Source organism: Bos grunniens, chromosome 27, assembly GCF_055505025.1.
Source record: "Bos grunniens cultivar Pamir isolate PY7600 chromosome 27, Bosgru_T2T1.0, whole genome shotgun sequence".
NCBI lineage: Eukaryota > Metazoa > Chordata > Mammalia > Artiodactyla > Bovidae > Bos > Bos grunniens.
In genome coordinates, this window is record NC_141191.1 from 47,073,522 (window position 1) to 47,100,172 (window position 26,651).

General features: G+C 40.8%; 1 non-coding gene across 1 annotated transcript; it reads right to left on the reverse strand.

Moving 5' to 3' along the window:
* Positions 1 to 24,940: 24,940 nt before the first annotated feature.
* LOC147343914 (U6 spliceosomal RNA) lies at positions 24,941 to 25,050 on the reverse strand. Its single transcript, XR_015156535.1, has one exon. It is a non-coding gene; the product is annotated as a U6 spliceosomal RNA (small nuclear RNA).
* Between the last annotated feature and the right edge of the window lie 1,601 nt (positions 25,051 to 26,651).

Here is a 26,651-nt window from a genome sequence, read left to right on the forward strand (position 1 = left end):
TCCTCTGCATTTGGGTCTATTTTATGCTACAAATGAACAGCTAATAGAGCTATAGTTAATGATGGCTACATCAGAAAGAACACTAATGCTTGACTACAGTGGGCCTTGGAAGAAACATGAGTCAGTTGAGTTGCTCAGTCGTGTCTGATTCTTTATGACCCCATGAATCACAGCACGCCAGGCCTCCCTGTCCATCACAAACACCCGGAGTTTACCCAAAGTCATGTCCATTGAGTCGGTGATGCCACCCAGCCATCTCATCCTCTGTTGTCCCCTTCTCTTCCTGCCCCCAATTCCTCCCAGCATCAGGGTCTTTTCCAATGAGTCAATTCTTCGCATGAGGTAGCCAAAATATTGGAGTTTCAGCCTCAGCATCAGTCCTTCCAATGAACACCCAGGACTGATCTCCATTAGGATGGACTGGTTGGATGTTCTTGTAGTCCAAGGGACTCTTGAGAGTCTTCTCCTATACCACAGTTCAAAAGCATCAATTCTTCGGCACTCAGCTTTCTTCACAGTCCCACTTTCACATCCATGCATGACCACTGGAAAAACCATAGCCTTGACTAGACAGACATTTTTTTGGCAAAGTAATGCCTCTGCTTTTCAATATGCTATCAAGGTTGGTCATAACTTTCCTTTCAAAGAGTAAGCATCTTAATTTCATGGCTGCAATCACCATCTGCAGTGATTTTGTAGCCCCCCAAAGTAAAGTCTGACACTGTTTCCACTGTTTCCCCATCTATTCCCCATGAAGTGATGAGACCAGATGCCATGATCTTAGTTTTCTGAACGTTGAGCTTTAAGCCAACTTTTTCACTCTCCTCTTTCATTTTCATCAAGAGGCTTTTTAGTTCCTCTTCATTTTCTGCCATAAGTGTGGTGTCATCTACATATCTGAGGTTATTGATATGTTTCCTGGCAATCTTGATTCCAGCTTGTGCTTCTTCCAGCCCAGCATTTCTCATGATGTACTCTGCATAGAAGTTAAATAAGCCGGGTGACAATATACAGCCTTGACATACTCCTTTTCCTATTTGGAACCAGTCTGTTGTTCCATATCCAGTTCTAACTGTTGCTTCCTGACCTGCTTATAGGTTTCTCAAGAGGGAGGTCAGGTGGTCTGGTATTCCCATCTCTTTCACACATTTCCACAGGTTATTGTGATCCACAAGTCAAAGGCTTTGGCATAGTCAATAAAGCAGAAATAGATATTTTTCTGGAACTCTCTTGCTTTCTCTATGATCCAGCAGATGTTGGCAATTTGATCTCTGGTTCCTCTGACTTTTCTAAATCCAGCTTGAACATCTGGAAGTTCATGGCTCACATATTGCTGAAGCCTGGCTTGGAGAATTTTGAGCATTACTTTACTAGCATGTGAGATGAGTGCAATTGTGTGATAGTTTGAGCATTCTTTGGCATTGCCTTTCTTTGGGATTGGAATGAAAACTGACCTTTCCCAGTCCAGTGGCCACTGCTGAGTTTTCCAAATTTGTTGGCATATTGAGTGTAGCACTTTCACAGCATCATCTTTCAGGATTTGAAATAGCTCAACTGGAATTCCCTCACCTCCACTAGCTTTGTTCATAGTGATGCTTTCTAAGGCCCGTTTGACTTCACATTCCAGGATGTCTGGCTCTAGGTGAGTGATCACACCATCGTGATTATCTGGTTTGTGAAGATCTTTTTTGTACAGTTTTTCCATGCATTCTTACCACCTCTTCTTAATTTCTTCTGCTTCTGTTAGGCCCATACATTTTCTGTCCTTTATCGAGCCCATCTTTGCATGAAATGTTCCCTTGGTATCTCTAATTTTCTTGAAGAACTCTCTAGTCTTTCCCAATCTGTTGTTTTCCTCTATTTCTTTGCATTGATCGCTGAGGAAGGCTTTCTTATCTCTCCTTGCTATTCTTTGGAACTCTGCATTCAGATGCTTATATCTTTCATTTTCTCCATTGCTTTTCACTTTTCTTCTTTTCACAGCTATTTGTAAGGCCTCCCCAGACAGCCATTTTGCTTTTTTTGCATTTCTTATCCATGAGGATGGTCTTGACCCCTGTCTCCTGTACAATGTCACAAACCTCCGTCCATAGTTCATCAGGCACTCTATCAGTTCTAGTCCCTTAAATCTATTTATCACTTTCACTGTATAATCATAAGGGATTTGATTTAGGGCATACCTAAATGGTCTAGTGGTTTTCTCTACTTTCTTCAATTTAAGTCTGAATTTGGCAGTAAGGAGTTCATGATCTAAGCCACAGTTAGCTCCCAGTCTTGTTTTTTCTGACTGTATAGAACTTCTCCATCTTTGGCTGAAAAGAATATAATCAATCTGATTTCAGTGTTGACCATCTGGTGATGTCCATGTGTAGAGTCATCTCTTGTGTTGGAAGTGGGTGTTTGCTATGACCAGTGCGTTCTCTTGGCAAAACTCTATTAGCCTTTGCCCTGCTTCATTCTGTACTCCAAGGCCAAATTCGCCTGTTACTCCAGGTATTTCTTGACTTCCTACTTTTGTATTCCAGTCCCCTATAATGAAAAGGACATCTTTTTTGGGTGTTAGTTCTAAAAAGTCTTGTAGGTCTTCACAGAACCATTCAACTTCAGCTTCTTCAGCATTAATGGTTGGGGCATAGGCTTGAATTACCGTGATATTGAATGGTTTGCCTTGGAAACGAACAGAGATCATTCTGTCGTTTTTGAGATTGCATCCAAGTACTGAATTTTGGACTCTTTTGTTGACCATGATGTCAACATCATGATCCCTTCTTCTAAGGGATTCCTGCCCACAGTAGTAGATATAATGGTCATGTGAGTTAAATTCACCCATTCCAGTCCATTTTAGTTTGCTGATTCCTATTATGTCGACATTCATTCTTGCCATCTCATGTTTGACCACTTCCAATTTGCCTTGATTCATGGACCTAACATTCCAAGTTCCTATGCAATATTGGTCTTTACACCATCAGACTTTGCTTCTATCACCAGTCACATCTACAACTGGGTATTGTTTTGGCTTTGGCTCCAACCCTTCATTCTTTTTGGAGTTATTTCTCCACTCATCTCCAGTAGCATATTGGGAACTTACTGATCTGGGGAGTTCCTCTTTCAGTATCCTATCATTTTGGCTTTTCATACTGTTCACGGGGTTCTCAAGGCAAGAATACTGAAGCGGTTTGCCATTCATTTCTCCAGTGGACCACATTCTGTCAGATCTCCCCACCATGACCCATCTGTCTTGGAAGAAACATAATTCACATAAAATTCTCTTAACAATTAATTTTTACCCCTAACATTTTTCTAGAACCTACTGTGTACAGAATGATGAACTAAATAATATTGGGAGAGGCAAATGAATTCATTGATAAGATTTCTGCATTTGACTTTATCATAGAACATTGGACTTACCTCTGGCTTCTGCTGATAAAGTGCCAGGTATCTTCTGTTGACTTTAAAAATAATTAGTAAGGAAAAGTCTCTTAGAGAATAAAAAATACTATGAATTTGATGCTGCAGTGATTTTAAAAAAGATCACAAATTCTTTGATACTTCTCCCATCAAGGGGTGAGCTCTATATCACCTCCCCGTGAATAACAGCAGGCCCGTGACTGCTTTGATCAACAGAACAGAAGGGAAATTCTGTGATTTCTGAGGCTGGTTAACAAAAGGCCATGTGGTTCTACCTGGGTCTCTTAGAATTCCCTCCTGATGCTTCCTCTCGGGATGCTCCCGTGCAGAGACAGCCGTGAGAAGTGTAACAGACATGGAGAGGCCATGTGCACGTGCACCTGTCAACAGCTCCAGTCCAGCTCAGACTCTGCATCATCCTAGCCCACATATCAGACACATGAGTACAGAAGCCAGCAAGTTAAGTCCAGCCCCGGTTCATCTGAGCCACCGTTCAACCATCTGAGCCTTCCCGGGTAAGACGCCAGACTTAGTTCAAGAGAGACAAACCACCCCTATGGTATCCTGAATTCTGACGCACAGCTGTTATTTTACACTACTAAATTTTAATAAATAACTGGAAATGGTGTTTCATAAATGCCATAAATGGTAATAAAATATCAAACATTTAGATAACCACAGGAGATTTTTTTTTTTTTTTTTATGCTATACAGAGCTCATCTGAATAGACAGGAAGATTTCTGGAGATAGAAATTTGGACTCACTACTCAGAAAAGTCTTCAATGAGGTGCTAAGAGAACTAATTTTATCTCTACATACCTCAAGATGCACACATAGTGTTTTGACTACATTTGCTAACTTACCAGTCAAACCAGAAAGACCAAAGAAAGTATCAGTTTTTGATTGTCCTGTCTTCATCAGTTTCTGGATATGAGAGAGATGAACTGAAAAGCAAAAATTCCGGTTAATGGCTTTGCTCTGTTAACTAATCAATCCTAGTTGCCAAGTAGGGGAGGGAAGGATTGGGAGTTTGGGATTAGCAGATGCAAACTATTATATACAAGCTAGATAAACAACAAGGTCCTACTGTGTAGCACAGGGAACTATATTCAATATCCTGTAATAAGCCATAATGGAAATGAATATGAAAAAGAATATATATATATATATATATGTATAGCTGAATCACTGTACTGTATAGCAGAAATTAAACACAGCATTGTATATCAACTATATCACTGCAGATGGTGATTGCAGCCATGAAATTAAAAGACGCTTACTCCTTAGAAGGAAAATTATGACCAACCCAGATCAGATCAGATCAGTCACTCAGTCATGTCCAACTCTTTGCGACCCCATGAATCGCACCACGCCAGGCCTCCCTGTCCATCACCAACTCCCGGAGTTCACTCAGGCTCATGTCCATTGAGTCAGTGATGCCATCCAGTCATCTCATCCTCTGTCATCCCCTTCTCCTCCTGCCCCCAATCTCTCCCAGCATCAGAGTCTTTTCCAATGAGTCAACTCTTTGCATGAGGTGGCCAAAGTACTGGAGTTTCAGCTTTACCATCATTCCTTCCAAAGAAATCCCAGGGCTGATCTCCTTCAGAATGGACTGGTTGGATCTCCTTGCAGTCCAAGGGACTCTCAAGAGTCTTCTCCAACACCACAGTTCAAAAGCATCAACTCTTCAGTGCTCAGAGCCTTCTTCACAGTCCAACTCTCACATCCATACATGACCACTGGAAAAACCATAGGCTTGACTAGACGAACTTTGTTGGCAGAGTAATGTCTCTGCTTTTGAATATACTATCTAGGTTGGTCATAACTTTCCTTCCAAAGAGTAAGTGTCTTTTAATTTCATGGCCGCAGTCACTATCTGCACTGATTTTGGAACCCAGAAAAATAAAGTCTGACACCGTTTCCACTGTTTCCCCATCTATTTCCCATGAAGTAGTGGGGCCGGATGCCATGATCTTCATTTTCTGAATGTTGAGCTTTAAGCCAACTTTTTCACTCTCCACTTTCACTTTCATCAAGAGGCTTTTGAGTTCCTCTTCACTTTCTGCCATAAGGGTGGTGTCATCCACATATCTGAGGTTATTGATATTTCTCCCGGCAATCTTGATTCCAGCTTGTGCTTCTTCCAGTCCAGTGTTTCTCATGATGTACTCTGCATATAAGTTAAATAAACAGGGTGACAATATACAGCCTTGACGAACTCCTTTTCCTATTTGGAACCAGTCTGTTGTTCCATGTCCAGTTCTAACTGTTGCTTCCTGACCTGCATACAAATTTCTCAAGAGGCAGATCAGGTGGTCTGGTATTCCCATCTCTTTCAGATTTTTCCACAGTTTATTGTGATCCACACAGCCAAAGGCTTTGGCATAGTCAATAAAGCAGAAATAGATGTTTTTATGGAACTCTCTTGCTTTTTCCATGATCCAGCAGATGTTGGCAATTTGATCTCTGGTTCCTCTGCCTTTTCTAAAACCAGCTTGAACATCAGGAAGTTCATGGTTCACGTATTGCTGAAGCCTGGCTTGGAGAATTTTGAGCATTGCTTTACTAGCGTGTGAGATGAGTGCAATTGTGTGATAGTTTGAGCATTCTGTGGCATTGCCTTTCTTTGGGATTGGAATGAAAACTGACCTTTTCCAGTCCTGTGGCCACTGCTGAGTTTTCCAGATTTGCTGGCATATTGAGTGCAGCACTTTCACAGCATCATCTTTCAGGATTTGGAATAGCTCCACTGGAATTCCATCACCTCCACTAGCTTTGTTCATAGTGATGCTTTCTAAGGCCCACTTGACTTCACATTCCAGGATATCTGGCTCGAGGTCAGTGATCACACCATCGTGATTATCTGGGTCGTGAAGATCTTTTTTGTACAGTTCTTCTGTGTATTCTTGCCATCTCTTCTTAATATCTTCTGCTTCTGTTAGGTCCATACCATTTTTGTCCTTTATCGAGCTCATCTTTGCATGAAATGTTCCTTTGGTAGCCTAGATAGCATATTCAAAAGCTGAGACATTATTTTGCCAACAAAGGTCCGTCTAGTCAAAGCTATGGTTTTTCCTGTGGTCATGTATGAATGTGAGAGTTGGACTGTGAAGAAAGCTGAGCACTGAAGAATTGATGCTCTTGAACTGTGGTGTTGTAGAAGACTCTTGAGAGTCCCTTGGACTGCAAGGAGATCCAACCAGTCCATTCTAAAGGAGAACCAAAGGTGTTCTTTGGAAGAAATGATGCTAAAGTTGAACCTCCAGTACTTTGGCCACCTCATGCGAAGAGCTGACTCATTGGAAAAGACTCTGATGCTGGGAGGGGTTGGGGGCAGGAGGAGAAGGGGACGGCAGAGGATGAAATGGCTGGATGTCATCACCAACTGGATGGACGTGAGTTTGAGTGAACTCCTGGAGTTGGCGATGGACAGGGAGGCCTGGTGTGTTGCAATTCATGAGGTCGCAAAGAGTGGGACATGACTGAGCGACTAAAGCGGACTGAACTGGATACTTAAATTAAAAATTTAAAATTATATCAACCCCAATATTACAAAATTATTACTATTTAATAGATATAATATCATGGGCCTTTCTCACTGTTGGAGAGAAGATGCAAACTCTTAAGTTTTAAAATTTCAGACCTTAATACATGTTAAAGAACAAAGACCACAAAAAGGTAAAACTAAATATTCACAATAGCCACAGTCTTAGTTTTTTTTTAATGTACAAAATATATTTTAATTGTTAAGACTTCTCCATAATCTCAGTTTAACCAATATTTTCTTTCTAAAATATTTTTCATTACTAATTAGCTCTCTAAAAAGCAAAGGTATCTCTTTTGCATCAAAGGTTGTAATTTTCCATAGCTTTAACTTTTAATACCCTGTAAAGAACTCTGTACATTTTTGCTGAATTTAAAATTCTACCACTCTGTAAGGTAAAGAACTAAGTGAAATGTGAAACCAAAGTCTTCCTTGAAAACGTGTGCCTCTGAGAAAAAAATAAATAAATAAATGTGCCAGATATATCACCACAAAGAAAGGAAAGACATTCTTCCTCCTGTCTACTCCGGGAATAACCTCCCCAGGGAGAATTTTGAAAGGATTTGAGCATTTTAAATGCCCTGATCTAAATTAGTTAATTAAAAATATGAGTGAGCAAAGTCCACTAAGGTTAAAAGGAGAAGAATAGTCAGCAATCATCTATCACAGTGCCCTGTTCAAGGATTTCAAGATACCTGATTAACAGTGGCAATTCTCATTTAGATTCCCTATCTGATGAAGCAGAGTTGTTATTGATCCAACAGTTGACCTCACTGCAGGCTTAGGGTGTGACAATAATAATCTCTCCAGACAGTGTGCCTGCAGTCATTGACAGCTTGAGTAATGATTAGATGAAACAAATGATTAAATAGCTAATTCCTAAAAACACTCATTCCATTTCTATTGACGTTTCAGACTTTCCACATACTTCATATCTTCCCTTATCCTTCTTTCTTCATTTCTTCCTTTAAAATGATTTATGAATTTTTTAAAGTGTTAGTTGAGTTAAAATTGTTAGGGAGGAATAAGTTTTCCTCTGCCTCTCAGATTCAGTGACTAGAGGCATGTAAATTTAACTGACGAAAGACACATTAACATTAAAAAAAAAATGTATTAATATTCTGCATCCACAGGCGTTCAAAGAAAAAAAAGTGAAATTCAAGCAGTTAGACTCAAGTGTTTATATACCATTTTAATAAAGGAAAAGCAGTTATTCTTTGAGGAAAAATAAACTACGAAAAGTTACTAGGAAATGTATAGGGAAAACTAATGGAAGAGAAGTGTTATTATAGTAATTTTGTTGATGCAATTCATCTCAGTGCAGTCCCTCGCTGAGAAAAAGTTGTGCTTAAAACTGAACAGGACCCTGGGTTACCAAGTCCAAGCTTAGTCTGCTTGCCACAATGGCAGGCCAGTGAATCTGAGAGTCGAGGTGTTGAGGCAAAGAATATGACTTTATTTGGAAAGCCGAGAAGAGAGCAGACTAATATCTCAAAGTAAGCATCTAGCCAAGGTCTGGATGCTAAATTCTGTTCTATAGCCAGAGAGAGAGGCAATAAGGAAGTAAGGTCAAAAGGCAGAACAGAGAGGGAGGGGCAGTGGGGACGTGAAATGAAGAGAGGGAGAGGTGAGCCAGCACAGTGAAAGGGCCTTCAGTCTCCAAAGGTCTCCTCAGGGTCCAGCCGGGAGAGGGCTGCATCTCTGCTTCTTTCTTAGAGTCACTCACAGGAGGACAGGGTCAGAGTCACTCCCTGTGAGTTACACAAAAGCCCTTTATTTTAATGGTCAAGCAGAGAGGCAGGGTCCTTTGAGGTAGGACGTTATATACAATTATAATAACAAAAGCAACCAAAAAATGAGGATTATGGTCAAAGAAACAGACCCAACAAAAAGTCAAAAGTAGACTCTTCCCTGTTACACCTGTGGGGCACTCTTGGATACAAATCCTTTCTATGTCCTCCAATTCTTCCTTGTAAGAAGTATGGTTCATTCAGCCTCCATGACCTTCCCTGTGTTCCAAAGGGCAGATTTAAACAGTTGCTAATCATGCAAGAGAAACAAAGAAGGAGCTGTCAAGAAACAATACTGCAAAGGTAAATCAGGGCCCTGGTTTCTCCTCAAGGAATATACATAACACTATCTCTCAGATCATCTACATAAACTAAGACTCCCACCCAGGAGGAGAATGGTAACTTCTGGCTGAGCATAATATCCTGGAGTAACACTCTGATTTTACCACCAGCCAATCAGAAAAAGTCCTGTATACAGTAAAAGATAATAACAAAGACTCTAACCCCCTCCCCAAATGATTCTCCCTCCCTAAAAACTCATAATCTTATGTTCAGTCATTTCAGTCAAGTCCAATCCTGTGTGACCCATGGACTACAGCCCACCAGGCTCCTCTGTCAATGGGATTTTCCAGGCAAGAATGCAGGAGTGGGTTACCCTGCAATTCACCAGGGGATCTTCCCAACCCAGGGGTGGAACCCATGCTCCTGCATAGCTGGCAGATTCTTTACAACTGGGCCACCAGGAAACCCTCAGCAGAATCACCAGTTCAGTCGCTCAGTCATGTCCAACTGTGCAACCCCATGGACTGTGGCACTCCAGGCCTCCCTGTCCATCACCAACTCCCAGAACTCGTTCAAACTCATGCCCATAGAGTAGGTGATGCCATCCCACCATCTCATCCTCTGTCACCCCCTTCTCCCCTTGCCTTCAATCTTTCCCAGCATCAATGTCTTTTCCAATGAGTCAGTTCTTTGCTTCAGATGGCCAAAGGATTGGAGTTTCAGCTTCAGCATCAGTCCTTCCAGTGAATATTCAGGACTGATTTCCTATAGGATGGGCTGGCTGAATCTCCTTGCAGTCCAAGGGACTCTCAAGAGTCTTCTCCAACACCACAGTTCAAAAGCATCAATTCTTCGGTGCTCAGCCTTCTTTATAGTCCAACTCTCACATCCATACACGACTACTGGAAAAACCATAGCTTTGACTAGACTGACCTTTGTTGGCAAAGTAATGTCTCTGCTTTTGAACATGCTGCCTAGGTTGGTCATAGGTTTTCTTCTAAGTAGCAAGTGTCTTGTAATTTCATGGCTGAAGTCACCATATGCAGTGATTTTGGAGCTCCAAAAAATAAAGTCTGCCACTATTTCCACTGTTTTCCCATCTATTTGTCATGAAATGATGGGACCAGATGCCACGATCTTAGTTTTCAGAATGGTGAGTTTTAAACCAACTTTTTCACTCCCCTCTTTCACTTTCATCAAGAGGTTCTTTAGTTCTCCTTTACTTTCTGCCATAAGGGTGGTGTCATCTGCATATCTGTTATTGATATTTATCCTGAAAATCTTGATTCCACTTTGTGCTTTCTCCAGCCCAGTGTTTCTCATGTTATACTCTGCATATAAGCTAAATAAGCAGGGTAACCATATACAGCCTTGACATAGGCCTTTCCTAGTTTGGAACCAGTCTGTTGTTCCAGTTCTAACTGCTCCTTCTTGACCTGTACACAGATTTCTCAGGAGGCAGGTCAGGTGGTCTGGTATTCCCACCTCTTTAGGATTTATCGATAGTTTGTTATGATCCACACAGTCAAAGGCTTTGGTGGAGTCAATAATGCAGAAGGAGATGCTTTTCTGGAACTCTCTTGCTTTTTCAATGGTCCAATGAATGTTGGCCATTTGATCTCTGGTTCCTCAGTTCAGTTCAGTTCAGTCAGTCAGTCATGTCCGACTCTTTGCGACCCCATGAACTGCAGCACTCCAGGCCTCCCTGTCCATCACGAACTCCCGGAGTTCACTCAGACTCACGTTCATTGAGTCAGTGATGCCATCCAGGCATCTCATCCTCTGTCGTCCCCTTCTCCTCCTGCCCCCAATCCCTCCCAGCATCAGAGTCTTTTCCAATGAGTCAACTCTTTGCATGAGGTGGCCAAAGTACTGGAGTTTCAGCTTTACCATCATTCCTTCCAAAGAAATCCCAGGGCTGATCTCCTTCAGAATGGACTGGTTGGATCTCCTTGCAGGCCAAGGGACTCTCAAGAGTCTTCTCCAACACCACAGTTCAAAAGCATCAACTCTTCGGCACTCAGCCTTCTTCACAGTCCAACTCTCACATCCATACATGACCACAGGAAAAACCATAGCCTTGACTAGACGAACCTTTGTTGGCAGAGTAATGTCTCTGCTTTTGAATATACTATCTAGGTTGGTCATAACTTTCCTTCCAAGGGGTAAGCATCTTTTAATTTCATGGCTGCAGTCACCATCTGCAGTGATTTTGGAGCCCAGAAAAATAAAGTCTGACACTGTTTCCACTGTTTCCCCATCTATTTCCCATGAAGTGATGGGACTGGATGCCATGATCTTCGTTTTCTGAATGTTGAGTTTTAAGCCAACTTTTTCACTCTCCACTTTCAGTTTCATCAAGAGGCTTTTGAGTTCCTCTTCACTTTCTGCCATAAGGGTGGTGTCATCCACATATCTGAGGTTATTGATATTTCTCCTGGCAATCTTGATTCCAGCTTGTGCTCCTTCCAGTCCAGCATTTCTCAGCCTTTTCTAAATCCAGCTTGAACATGTGGAAGTTCACGGTTCATGTATTACTGAAGCCTGGCTTGGAGAATTTTGAGCATTACTTTGCTAGCATGTGAGATGAGTGCAGTTGTGCAGTAGTTTGAGCATTCTTTCGCATTGCCTTTTTTTGGGATTGAAATGAAAACTGACCTTTTCTAGTCCTATGGCCACTGTTGAGTTTTCCAAATTTGCTGGCATATTGAGTGCAGCAACTTAATAGCATCATCTTTTAGGACTTGAAATAGCTCAGCTGGAATCCATCACCTTCACTAGCTTTGTTTGTAGTGATGCTTCCTAAGACCCACTCGACTTTGCATTCCAGGATGTCTGCCTCTAGGTGAAGTGATCACACCATTGTGATTATCTGGGTCATTAAGATCTTTTTTTGTATAGTTCTTGTGTGTATTCTTTCCACCTCTTTTAATATCTTCTGCTTCTGTTCATACCATTTTTGTCCTTTATTGTGCCCATCTTTGCATGAAATGTTCCCTTTGTATCTCTAATTTTCTTGAAGAGATCTCTAGGCTTTCCCATTCTATTGTTGTCCTCCACTCCTTTGCACTGATCACTGAGGAAGGCTTTCATATCTCTAGTTGCTATTCCTTGGAACTCTGCATTCAAATGGGTATATCTCTCCTTTTCTCCTTTGCCTTTAGGTTCTCTTCTTTTCTCAGAATCTTAGGAATTGGTTTTTGCACACAAGTCCAGCTTCTCCCCAAGTTGCCAGGCTCCTGAATAAAGCAAACTTCCCTTTCCGATCAACACTTGTCTCTCAAGTGTTGGCTTCTGAGCAACTAGCAGTTGAACCTGAGTTTGGGAACATGGTTGGAAACATCTGTTTTAGGCAGATTAAGGGAAGGTAAAAAAACTCTTCCTGTATCTGTTCTCAACTGCCTTCAGTTCAGTTGCCTTCAACTCAAAATAGTTATTTTGCCAAAGTGGCACATTTGGGAGACAGATTCTAGACCCCTTCAAAATTCTTAATTTCATTTTGAAACAGGAAGGAAGGGAGCAGTTTTAACCTTTGAAAAAAATGACACAGCTTGAGGACAGAATATTAGAACTAAATGGGTCCAAGACGGCAGACACGTCAGCTTCCACTAGACCTGGAGCCTCAGTAAACACTCACAGTAACACATCAGCAAGCTAAGTGGCACCCCCACAGGCACCAGGACAGTTACAAGGCTGATTATTAATGACCAAATTGTGGATGACAGCCCAGTTCCTGGAAATCTCTGCCCCTTCCCTAAAATAGTTGGAATAATCCTCCCACACATTAGTTTGTAAAGTTACCCAGCCCTTAAAGCTAACTACACTACATTTTGAGGTTGCTCTCGCCTTCTGTTTGTGAAGTATATTTCTCTCAAAATGAATCCACTTCTTACCTATCACTTTGTCTCTCACTGAATTATTTTCTGGGATGATACACCAAGAACCTGAGCTTCATTAAGTCTCGAAACCAGGCAGGTGATCTTACCTAGAAAACCATGAATTTTGGCCAGGTTTGAGTCTCAGCCACATGGGTTCAAGTCCCAATCTGAGTTGCATGATTTCAATGTCACCGTATCTTAATGACAGTGACTGAGAATGTCTTCTACATTCACTATACAAAATGGTAATTTAACACAAGAATAGAGAACTTGACTAAATATTACATTTAAAAGACTGTAATTTTCATGAAGAATAGAATGTAGACATGAAATCAATGCTTTCAGAACTTTCTCTACTAAGAATTCATAAAATGTCTGAGAGTAATAGGCTTGGGCTGTGTCAACACAGTACCAAAACATCTGGAGGAGGAGAGGAAAACACAAGCAATAATCCTGCTACCTTGTCTTCACAAAACTCAGCCATCCAGACATTTCCTTTCCCCAGACATCTAGACGTTGATGGAATTCCTTTTATTTCTCTGTATGTATATGAACATCTTCACCTGCTCTTATTTTAACAATGAACCACATCTCCTGGAATGGGATTCTAATCTGATTGTCTCCCCTACCCACTTTTTCTCTTCTTTCAACCTTTATGTATATATACTTTTATGTGTACATACATTTGAAGCACAAATAAAAAATAGTATATTGTTTTTATCTTCTGATTTTAGAGTAAGACAAGTATAGAACAATGGCTGGGTGGTCTGAAATGTCTTTGCAGCATCTAGCACACCAGGTGCAGGCAATACACATTAAGCCATAAAACGAATCAGAATTCCAAACACAAGAATATGTTATAGTCAGCTGCTTTTGCAGCAGGGTGAATTTTAGAAAAAGACTCAATTGGCTTTCTCAATCATTAATATGCGTACAAATCTCCTGGGGATGTTGTTAAATGCAGATTCTGATTCAATATGTCTGGGAGGGGGCCAAGACATTGCATTTCTATCCAACTCCCAGGTTACACTGATGTGCACTAGTCTGTAACTGAGTGTATGCAGGCTGACTACCCGCAAAGGGGAAAGGACAAATCTTCCCCTTCACCAGTCCTAAAAACTACTCACTGAAAACAATATTCCAAAATTGAAACCAAGAGGACCCTGTGGGCCCTCCTGGATACAAAGTTTTTCTGAGTCCCCTGTTTCTTATTTTCGGGAAAAGACTTCAGCCTCCTGGACTTTCTTGAATACCAAAGAGCAGATTGAGACAGCTGCTAATCAGGGAAGTAGGAAATGCAGAAACAAAGGACAAACAATCAAGAAACTATAATGTAGCCATTAAGACAGGATCCTGGTTCCTCCTCAAGGGATAAACATAACAGTATCTTCCAGTTCTTCTGCAGGAACTGAGGGCCCCACCCAGGAGGAGAATGGTAACTTCAGGCTGAGCACATATCCTGGAGTACCACCCTGTTACCTCACCACCAACCAATCAGAAGAAAGCCACACACCCTGCAGCACGCACCCCAAATAGTGCCTATAAAAACGTCTCCCTGAAAACTGTTAAGAGTTCGAGGTTCTGAGTACAAGCCACTCATTCTCCTTGCTTGGCCCTGGAATAAATCTTTTTCTGCTTCAAACTGTTGTTTCAGTCATTTGGTGTCACTGTACTTTAGGAATAGGAAATTGTGTTCAGTAACAAAATTACATAAAGTGATGTCTTAAGTGGTTTCCTTTACCACTCTATCCAAATCATCAAGTGGTGTTTGAAACAGGGGGAAGGCTATTTATTTAAACAATCTTTAACTCAGTTCCTTTGGAAAAATACTGTGCTGGTGTGTGTGTGCCATGCTGATCTGACGTGGACTTTAGCATGGATCTTCACCTAATAGGGAGAAAATATGCATATATAACTAACTAGGATGAATTCAAAGCCTAATTGTCATGAGAAATATGCTAATCATGGGCTTCAGAAATTCAGAAGTATAAGCAGAATTGTGTTTGGACACTTACTCCTAACCAAAGTTTCTTGAAATGAAATGCAGGGACAGAGTACTCAATTTCCTGAAAAGACTCCCATATCCAATAATGTAATGATCATGAGAATTCTCATTTTGTATATCCTCTTTCAATTTATTCTAAATAGATCTGGATTTGATGAACATGCCAAGACAATGTATAAAGAATACTAACAATTCCCCAAACGAATACCTGCAAAACTCAGCTTTCCAAATGTGTCTATAACCATTTGCCTGCTGGCAAGGTTTAACCACCAGCTCTGTGGGGTGAGAGGAGCTTTGATTTGTAGCATTTACTGATTTTCACGGTTTAAATACTCTCACCATGGCTGATTTCAGGCTGCTAATGTGAGATCACTGAAACCCTCAAACCAACAACCCTCACATGTATCCATAGACATTTATGTTTAGTGGTGACAAAGCATGCAGATTTTGGAGAAAAACTGCCTGGATTTAAATGTGGTTCAGCTATGAAAACTTTGGTAAGTTATCCACCCTGTCTGGGCTTCAGTTTTTGTGATTTATTTTCTTTTGTAAGAAGAGAATTCTGATTGTTATAAAAGAAAATCTGACTTTTATAAACTATAAATTAATGTGAACAAATTATTAAATGAATGTGTATTACTAAGTGCTGACTATTATTGTTTACCATACAGTTCTATTGAAAGTAAATCTCCAGGTAACTTGTTAATGACAGGGTCGACTCACAAGGTCTTTCCATAAAGTAATATTTCTTGTATCATTTTAGAAATAACCTAAAGTCACTTCCTCTTGGATACTGTTAAGACTATGAATCTTAAAATAAGATGCTCTGCATGGTCATGAAAATAATGGTTCTTTGGACCATTATATAGATATTCTGAAAGATTTGGTAAACATATTCATTTGTATTAAGTCTTACAGATTATACCACTCAAGATTTAGACTTACTCTGTTTTATCTTGGTTTCTAATTACATGATACCATAATAAAATCTTAAAACTAGAATATGACCTTAAATTGTACTAGTCAAGGAGTAGAAAATTTTCCTCCACCCTTCTGGCTGGTCTAAGAATTAAATTGACATGAGACAGATTAACAAGAGAAACTTAAACCAAATTTCATACCATGTATACATGGAGACACTCAGGAAAAACCAGGAACTTGCTAAAATGGCCAAAGCCCTCACCTTAAAAACCATCCTCAGTTGAAGTCAAAAGAGGATGTTGTGGTAGGGGTTTGGAACTTCACAGGGAAAGAAGGCAATTCACACAAAGATGGAAAAGTAAATGTTTGCTGGACCAGCAGAGACAATGGGACACAGAGCAGAATTTTAACAGCCTTTACTGGGTTCCTCCCTGTCCATACATGTGGTTCACACCTTGGTTATTTACACTGACATCTCCCTTCCTGGAGCAGGTCCTCTCTCTACATTCTTTTATGCAGTTAGGGAGAAGATCAAAGGTTCTTCCTGGGTCCTTTGAGTCTTGATTATTTTCAGCTAAAATAATCCACATGCTAAAGAGATACATTTTGGGATTGAAAACTTTACTCCCCTACAGAATCCTTTGCATGCAAGTCTTAATTTCCACTGCCATTCACCTTACATATAAATCAGACTATAAATCACTTTGGGGCAGAATTAGGTTCTATCCATCACTATTTCTCCATTGCCATTTTCAGGACATGGCTCTTAGCTATTGATAAGTATTTGTTGAATTAAGATGATTTCATATTCTTTCCCCCAAATAAGTGCCATTAATCTATTCCCATATGAAGCAAAAGAAGGATTCCAAAGCCAAAATCCTGAAAGCTATACTCTCTGAAAATCATAAGGTATATTAGAGTCCCTTGGATGGCAAGGAGATTAAAACCAGTCAATCCTAAAGGAAATTAGTTCTGAATATTCATTGGAAGGACTGATGCTGAAGCTGAAGCTCCAATACTTTGGCCACCTGATGCAAAGAACTGACTCACTGGAAAAGACCCTGATGCTGGGAAAGATTGAGGACATGAGGAGAAGAGGGCAACAGAGGATGAGATGGTTGGACGGTATCTCAGACTCAATGGACATGAATTTGATCAAACTCTGGGAGACAGAGAAGGAAAAGGAAGCCTGGCTTGCTGCAGTTCATGGGGTCACAAAGAGTTAGACAGGACTTAGCGACTGAACAACATCAACAATGTATATCAGCATATTAAAGGGCCAGCAAAGTGCTGTAGTTAAGAAACTTGCCTAAAACTATTTAACTGAAACTTTTATATCCAAGGAACTCCTATTAATAGCATAATTATAAATGTAATCTTCCAGCTCAGAACATTTTTTGAGAGTGAAATGGAGCACTGTTACTAATTACTAATTACACCAGAAAATAGGCATAAACTGGAACTATTTAGGGTAAACGTGGACATACAGTCATCCTATCTGTGAATGTCATTAGGAAGTGGAGAAAAATGTGGAAATTCCACAACTACTGTTACATGGATCAAAGTGCAGGAAACAACAATTGGCCGTAATCCCTCATTTACTCACAAAAAAACATGAGGTCATAGAGAAGTTAAACCACTACCCACTGGAGAGTCCCTTGGCACCCAGTAAACAGGCAGAACTGTGAATAAAATCCAGTTCACTGGAAAGCATTTTCCAAATTAGTTCTGATTCAATTCTGAAATGAAAACATTAGTTACTTTACTATCTTCACAAAGAAGAAAAGAAACTCCAGACTTAGATGCTTCTCACAAAATATCATTTTGTCATTTGTGTACATGCAAATGAAAATCAAATGTCAGCCAGGAATCTTATTCTCTTTGGAGAGCTAGGAATAATTGTATGAGCTCTCAGTAATTCCATTCCCTAATGGAAGGCCAAAGTTCTGCTCCAAAGTTTCTGCAAATTCCCATGGGCCTGTCTCATGGTCTCTTCTGCCTTCTAGGCTCATAGTTTCTCCATGATTTGTAATATCAACTTAGTCATAAAACTGGGTTCATTCTCCTAAATCATCCCACCCTCGCCCTCTCCCACAGAGTCCAAAAGATTATTCTAGACATCTGTGTCTCTTTTGCTGTGGGAGAATGGCATTGAAACATGTATAATGTCATATGTGAAACGAATCGCCAGTCCAGGTTCGATGCATGATACAGGATGCTCGGGGCTGGTGCACTGGGACGACCCAGAGGGATGGTACAGGGAGGGAGGAGGGTGGATGGTTCAGGATGGGGAACACGTGTATACCTGTGGTGGATTCATGTTGATGTATGGCAAAACCAATTCAATATTGTAAAGTAATCAACCTCCAATTAAAATAAGTAAATTTATGTTAAAAAAAAACTGGGTTCAGTTCTCCCCAAACAGATTTACCTTCACTTTTTCTCAAAGTATCTTGAAAATTTTTGTAAGAGGAAAAAGGAGGAATTAACTTAACAGCAAAGCATATGATAGTCACAATTAAGCCACAGCATTTTGAAAAATGGGTTTCCCAGATGGCTCAGTGGTAAAGAATCCGCCTGCTAAGCAGGAGATGTGGGTTCAAACCCTCGTCTGTTTTCTATGTCTGCATCTCTATTCCTGCCCTGCAAATGGGTTCATCAGTACTATTTTTCTAGATTCTATATATATATATGTGTGTTAATATATGACATTTGTTTATCTGTTTCTGACTTTACTCTGTATAACAGATTCTAGGTTCATTCACATCACTTTAACTGACTCAAATTTGTTCCTTTTTATGGCTGAGAAATATTCCATTGCAACTATAATGGGAAGGAGGTTCAAGAGGGAAGGGACATGTGTATACTTATGGCTGATTCATGTTGTTGTATGACAGAAACCAACACAATACTGTACAGCAATTATCCTCCAATTAAAACACAAGAAAAAAAAATTTAAAAAGGAGCTTCCTCAGATGTGAGAGTGAGGAGGACATTTCAAGGCCCATTTGAGGACCTACTCTCTAACTCTTTGTAAGTGGAAGATCAGACTAAAGAACTCAGCAAGAAGAAACTTGGGTGACATTCAACAGAGTTTAGGCTTTAGACTGGAGAGTACAGGCTCTAAAACTCCAAAGAGCCAGAGCTAAAATCAGTAAAACAGATGCAGGAGGCCTCATGTCGGACTGCAGAGTAGCTGCCTTGTCCATAGACAGAGTCTCTATTCATTTCAGCCTTCTGGTGGCAGGCTGGGATGCAGACCCGTTGTGGCCAGATATCCAATTTCACAAGAGAAACCAAAAAGCTACATTTTTGTGCAAAATAACTTCAGTTTTAAGGACTGACAACCTCCACACAGACAAAGGAGACTCACTGACTGTTTTTAAGCAGAGGTGTCACAGCATCAGATTTTTATTTTAGAAAGACTAAGTGTGCATCTGTAGAGAGAATTAACTGCAAAAACCTACCCCTAACCACTTATTATAGTAGCCAGTACTAGCCTACTGTGAGTGGACAAGTGAGCCTCAAGAAGTCTAATCCAGTGATGAAACTGAACAAAAGGGTTTATAAAAAAGAAATATTTAGGTAGTAGTAGGACTCAACTTGTAAATGAATGGAAGTAGGGCATAGTAAGTGAGAGACAGTGGTTCAGAACTTTTTCTGTCTAAAACTGCACAGCACTGAATGGAAAATCTAAGTCCACACTTAGACATGTCAACTGTAAAATTTCTCGAATATATCCAAGAGGTAGTGAGTAACACTACTCAAAATAATTGTTAAGATCATGTGGCAACTTGAAAAAGTGACCACGCATAGATGTCAAGTGGGGAAATGACAATAAATACAAACACACACATGTATACATACATATCTGCACCAAGATGACAAAAATATCCAGGGATATGCAAATTACATAGGCTTCCCAGGTGGCTCAGTGGTAAAGAGTCTGCCTGCCAATGCAGGAGACACGGGTTTGACCCTTGGGTCTGGGAGATCCCATGGCGAAGAAAATGGCAACCCACTCCAGTGTTCTTGCCTGAGAAATCCCATAGACAGAGGAGCCTGGTGGGCTACAGTCCACAGGGTGACAAAAGAGTCCAACATGACCTAGTGACTAAACAACAACAAAGCAAATGACACATGCAAAGGGTGAATGTAATTTTTAAAAATGAAAATGGTATAATTTGTTGAAATGACAGGATTTCAGAAGTTTTTTCTTTTCATTTATTTTATTGTGATCTTGTAAAAATTGGTTTACAGTGAAAATAATAAACACAAAAATGACCAACAGTTTCTGTGGGAGTAAGGAGAAGACAAGCTTGCCATAAACTAAAGAATTACGGAAGACATGCTGGAGGATGTGAGGCTTGAACAAGCCCTGGAAGGACTGGAAAGTAATTATCGCCTCAAGATGAATGGTTCCCCTGCTTCTCCATGAAAAATTGCACTCCTTCCAGGAACAAAAAAATACAATTCTCCTATACATCGTAGCAAAAGATGAACAAAGCCAATTGCCATCTTGAAACTTATCTGATTTGCATTTAAAAATTCACTCTAAATTTCCAAAAGATGAACCTTGTATTTTGTTCAAAAGATTACTTGATATGATGGAATTTTCAGGAGCCCAGAAATCAGAAAAGCTGAATGCGGCAAAGACCCATCCATTAACCAGCTGTTATGCCATAAAGTCATTCTTTCTTTCGGGGCTTCCGTTTTTCTTTTGTAAAATGGAACTGCTGAATTATTTGACCCCTTAAGTTTCTAGCCAATAAAATACTGTATATTTTTCTCTAAGAGTATTCAGATTCCTCACATAAAAGCTTAAGGCTTATGAAAACACTGACACACCCTGTTCTGTGTTTTTATTTTGTTGGTGATTAAAGTATATTTTCAAGATCATCCATGCCTTTCTAACAAATGAGTTCATCACTCAGAAGCAGCCAACCAAAAGAACAGTGGAATGATTTATTAAAGGCTCAGCCAAGGAGCCAGCTCAGGAACACCATGGTGAGGAGGTGAGACTCCGACCTGTGGAGGCAGAGTATGTGTGATACCAACACCTGAGAGATGATGCTAGGCCTCCAGTAACTCAAAAAGTCCGAGAACAAAGTGGTAGAAATAGAAGTGTCCCCTCTCATCATCACACACAATCATCCGCTGGTGGGGCTTGTGGTTCCACTTCCACAATCCTAGGCTCTGTGGGCCTGCAATTTCCAGTTCCCAAAGGAGGAGCACCTAGCCCAGGAGACGCGATGCTGCTTTCACTGAAGTAGAAGCTGTATCTACCACTGGGATAGTTCGAACTCTTCATGACAGTGGCGATCAAAGAAGTCAGTTACTGCTGAGATAATCGACCTTGATGACCCTGAGAAGTTAGGTATGTTTCTACACAATATCGATGAATATGGGATCTTCATGAAGGCATTTCTTAGTATTTCCATACCCAGTAATAACTGTCATTGGCCAATTGTAATACAAAAGCATCTGGGCAACAAAGGGCTCAGAATCCTCAGAAAGAAGGTCTGGGTCAGCCCACTAGGGAAGCAGACTGGTGGAAGTCTTGCAGAGCGTGGGGGAGATCTACAACAGAAGTGGAGGAGAGAGATGATAAATATCCATCAGAGCCTCAGGGCAGCAGCAGCAGAAGCGGGAACTGTAGGTGCTTTCACTGTACCTCTTACCTGTTCCAGGAAGACACAACCTGAAGATGACTCTGTGAGTAGCTGGACTTTTTTTTTTTTTTTCTAATTTTATTTTATTTTTAAACTTTACATAATTGTATTAGTTTTGCCAAATATCAAAATGAATCCGCCACAGGTATACATGTGTTCCCCATCCCGAACCCTCCTCCCTCCTCCCTCCCCATACCATCCCTCTGGGCCGTCCCTAGCTGGACTTTTGTACCTCCACTTTCCAGAAGGTGTGACGTCCTCTTATTCTAAGGATACCGTGCTGTCTCCAGGGTTTAGTTTTGAACCAGATATAGTTAGAGGGCATAAATGAGTCCCAGCGGTGCAAGGGGCAGACTATAAGACATCTTTGTGGAACTTTTCAGACTGGATTGGCTTCACTGTTCCTGCAGACAGTTGCCATCACAACTAACCTGCTCAGTGCAGACCCATGAGCCTTGGCTACTTGAGGGTAACTAGCCACACGAGGTCTCTGTCTTCTCCTGCCCCTTTCCAACTCAGCTTCAGATGAAATGCCACATCGAAGAGCCTTTGCTTTGGCATCTGAGAAGCCACTGAAGGTGTTTAATGGTGCACACCAGTTGTGCTGAGGAGCACAAGGGTGGAGCCAACTTTGGCCAGTAAGAGCCAGGAGACAGGAGAGAGTCAGACAGATAAATTCTCTTTCCTTCCTCACTCCTGCATCATGATTTCTGTTCTGCATCATGATTTCACCATACAGCCCGCCAGAGTAGGTGGACCTGTTCAGTGACCTGTCATCTCTTTCAGCTCTTGGTGAAGTAACTGTCAGCATGTGACCTCATATTGCCTCACCCTCTTGTTCTCATTCCTGATGCCCTGGGCTTATATTTCTCAAATAAAACATTAGAACTTAGTCCTTGGCTCAAATTCTCTTTCCTAGGAACCTAAGTCAATAACTACACTATCCAGACTCCACTTACATTGTAGTGTAGTCAATAACTACACTATCCAGACTCCACTTACATTGTATATAGAATTCACTAGCAGTGAATTCTAGTCACTGGAATATAAGAAGACACCAAGTATACCACTTCTAAACTTGGGACATAAAAATTTGCTCTTGGGACATCCCTGGCGATCCAATGGTTAAGACTTCTCCTTCCAATGCAGGGAGCGTGGGTTCAATTCCTGGTTAGGGAGCTAAGATTCCATACAACCAGCGACGAAGTAAAGCAAAACATAAAACAGAAGGAATATTGTATCAAATTCAACAGATATTTTAAATGGTCCACATCAAAAGACTGAAAAAAAAATTGTTCTTTTTCCCTACCAACTGAAAAGGAAAAATGAGAGGAAAAACCGGGATGACTTAGAAGCCTGTATAAGACAGAGCCTCTCTGAGCCTGAGTCTCTAAGTGACAGTGGAGAAGCACAATCTGCTGATCCATTAACCATCCCTTGACCATTAGATGAACTGGAAATAAGCTCCTGTTTGAACCAGCAAATATTTGAGGTCTATTGCTCATGCATTCAGCGTACCCTAGGTGATCTACTTATGTTGTCATTAAACCAGTAACTACAATGGGTAAAGATTAAGGTCCTAAAAAAAAAGGCACAGCACCAAGGCAGTAAGTCACATTTTCTTTTTTTCCATCTGCCTACTAGAAACCACATTTTATTTGTAAAACTGTGTAAATGAAATAAAACAACAAAGTTATGACACATTTCTCCAAAATTTACTGTTAATAGGTTAAAAGCCTCTCCCACAGTCACTCATCAACCCCTCTCTTAACACCTCTAGGGGAAAAAAAAAAAAGCCAAGTGATCTGAACTGGCAGATGCTGACCTGCTTAGATAACTTTGTGCTAATTTTACTAACAAAGGCTCCAATCCTAGGACAGGAAAACAAAAGAAACTAAGCTAGATGCACTCACTGAAACAAAGAGATAAACTAATAGAAATATGAACTAAGAGATGGAACTAAGAATTGGACTAATTCTTCATTTCTACCATCCATGCTGCCCACAAATGGAACAATTTTTCTCTGAAAAGCGAAAAGGTTCCCATGGGAAGAGCACCTCATTTTTTGATATTATGGTAGATGATGCCCCTGATCTTAAAATGGGAGAACACTGTGCTATATCAGCATCCCTCCCCTTGCAATAGCCACTGCAGCTCTTCCACAAACAACCCAAATTCCTCTGTTCAGCTCACTCTGCCTCCTGGTACCCACACAATCTCTCCCTAAAGGTAATCCTGTGACACAGTGGAAACAGAACAGTTCCTGCCTTTCTCTCCCAGCGCTCTATTCAAGTAAGAACAGAACAGATGCTGAGTCAGCCTGGTGCTGAGGATGAATGGGAGCAGCTCAGTGGAAACGCTAAGGAGAAACCAGCCCAAACCAAAGACCGGGAGGAGGCAGGTCGAGAGGATGAGATGAAGTCAGCACCTGTGGCCTCTTGTTGGGGCAAAAGAAGAGGATCATAGGCCTTGCTAGGTCTCAGTCCCACTAGCGGGACATCTTATTAATTGTTTTGATCTATGTATACTTGATTTACAATGTTACATTTCTAGTGTACAGCAAAGTGATTCAGTTTTATATATATGTGCGTGTGTGTGTGTGTGTTCTTTTTCATGTCTTCATTGTGGCTTATCAGAGGATACTGATATAGTTCCCTGTGCTACACAGTAGGACCTTGTTGTTTACCCATCCTACATTAGTTAGCTTGCATCTCCGAGAATGGGACATCTTAAATGAAGGGAGAACTTGACATTACCTCTCTGTTCACTCAGCACAGACTCACTGAGAGTGTACTCTCCACCAGGTGCTGTCACTGGGAATGTTGCAAAGATAACTTGCTATCTGCTCTGATGGTCCTTGTGGTCTAGTTGAGAAACTCCACAACACACTTTCAACAAGTCAGAGGTGCCAAGGGATTCATTCTCACCTGCTTTCTGCAGAAAAAAGGAATTGCAAAAGAAGTGAATCTCATTATCTTAAACATCACTTTAAAAACCTCTAAAAAAAGTCCTCTTGTGGCTTAAGATATAAATCTCGAGACCTTGAACTAAAAATCAAGACACAAGTTCTGATAAACAGTCATTCCTACCATCCACTTAGATTCTTTTCTCTCTTAAGATTTTAAATTACATTATCTGATTTACTCCCATGAATTAGGTATAGGAAAATAGGATCCCTATCTTCAGCTAAAAAAAAAAAAAGCCTCAGAGAAGTTAAATCAAGTCATATACCTCTTTTTTTCATTTTTGTTTATGTTAGACATCCATATTTACACACATATTTTTGGCATTTACTAAATACTTGGGGAAACATTTATTAACTATCTACGTGTTTATCAGATAGCCAGAGAATTTATTTTTTTTTATTTTTTAATTAGAATATAATTGCTTTACAGTGTTGTGTTAGTTTCTGCTGTTCAACAGTGTGAATCAGCTATAAAAATATGGGACATTTCATGAATTTGCATGTCATCCTAGTGTAAGGGCCGTTCTAATCTTCTCTGTATCATTCAAGTTTTAGTGTATGTGCTGCAAAGTGAGTGAGCACCAGCAAATTCATTGTTCATCCACTATCCATCAGTGTGTGTGTGTGGGTGGGTGTGTGTGTACTGCTTAAGGCTGGAAAGAAAACAATGAACAAAGGAGACCCTCACACCATAACCCAAGTAAAAAAAACATTTTCCTTCATGAGGCTTGCCTCCTATAATGGAAATAAGTTTAGAAAGTCTTAAATGAATAAAATAAATGCTTAGTAGATGGTGAGAAGTTAAAAAAGGAACAACAAAGGACGGGAAGGGGAAAGGAAGTGTCAGATGCAATTTTAGCCAGGGAAGGACTGATGAGAAAATAATAGGTGAACAGACAGCTGAGGAGGTGGGGAGTGTGCCATGTGGGTTACCAGGGGCAAAGCTCTCCATGAGAGCTCATGCTGGCCTGTCCAAGGGGCAGCAATGAGGCTAGTAGGCAGAGTCAAATAAGCAAGGGGGTGAGTAGTAAGAAAAAGGGTTACAAATGGAAAAAGATACAAAGATCATGGAAAACCTGGCTTTACTCTGTCACTGTAACAATGATGGCTTTCATTCAAAGTAGGATGGGAAACCGCGAAAGGTTGCTGAGGCTGGAAAGACATAATCTCACCTATATTTTAATAGAATCACTGGCTGTTTTGCTGCAGAGAGATCACAGAGAGCTAAGGGAAGAATCATGAGAGTAAGATGGTCTTGGAACAACCTGAGTGAGGAGCCCAGGATTAACCCAGAACAGTAATAGTGAAGGTGCTGAGGATGGCCAGCTTCTGGATGTATTGAGAAGGTGGAGCTGACAGATTTTCTGATGGACAGGTGTGGGGGAAAAAAAAGGAAAGTCTGAGATGCCCAGAACACCTGTAGTCAGGAAGAATGGATTGTCATTTACTGAAAGGAGGAGAGACACTGGGATAGAATCCTCAAACTTAGCTCCTTGAGGACTACAGACTACAGGCCATGCCTAGTTCCATGTAATTGTAATCTAAACCTATAATTTACAGTTCCACTTTTCTGAAATAACAGTGAGGAGAAAGCAAGCAAAAAGCAAATAGAAAAGGAGGGATGACCCTCTCAAACTAGGAAGAAAACATAACAAGCCTTCCTCCCTTTTGGATGTGTCTCTGGAGCACTGCCTCATTTCTGCAAGTCTGGTGGTACGATTTTGGAGTTCTCCAAAAGCAGAGTCTTCAACAAGATTTTGGGTTCAATGAGTTTGTTGTGGAGACCATTCTCAGGGAGAAGAAGCGAGTGGTGGAAGGAGGGAACACCAATGCAGAGAGGCATGGTTGAGCTGGTCACCACCATGGATCACTGTGGTTCAGTCCCACTGGAGGCTGCCTGCGAAGCCACATAGAATGCATCTCAGAATTGTCCCTGTGACAATTCTGGAACATTCATACTGATCCTCATATTCCCTTGGCTGTGGGCTGCTTCCACAGATATTGACCCTCCAACATTTGTGGGCCATCTTTTCTGTGCTGAATAGCCTTTCTGGGCATCAAAGAAGGAAAAAAAAAATGCAGAGAGACCTCCTAGTAGACACCTGAGATGAGGCCTTGTCACCATGTGAAACTGTCCAGCCCACTTGACCTTACATCAGGCAGGAAGGTGGTGACATGTAGGT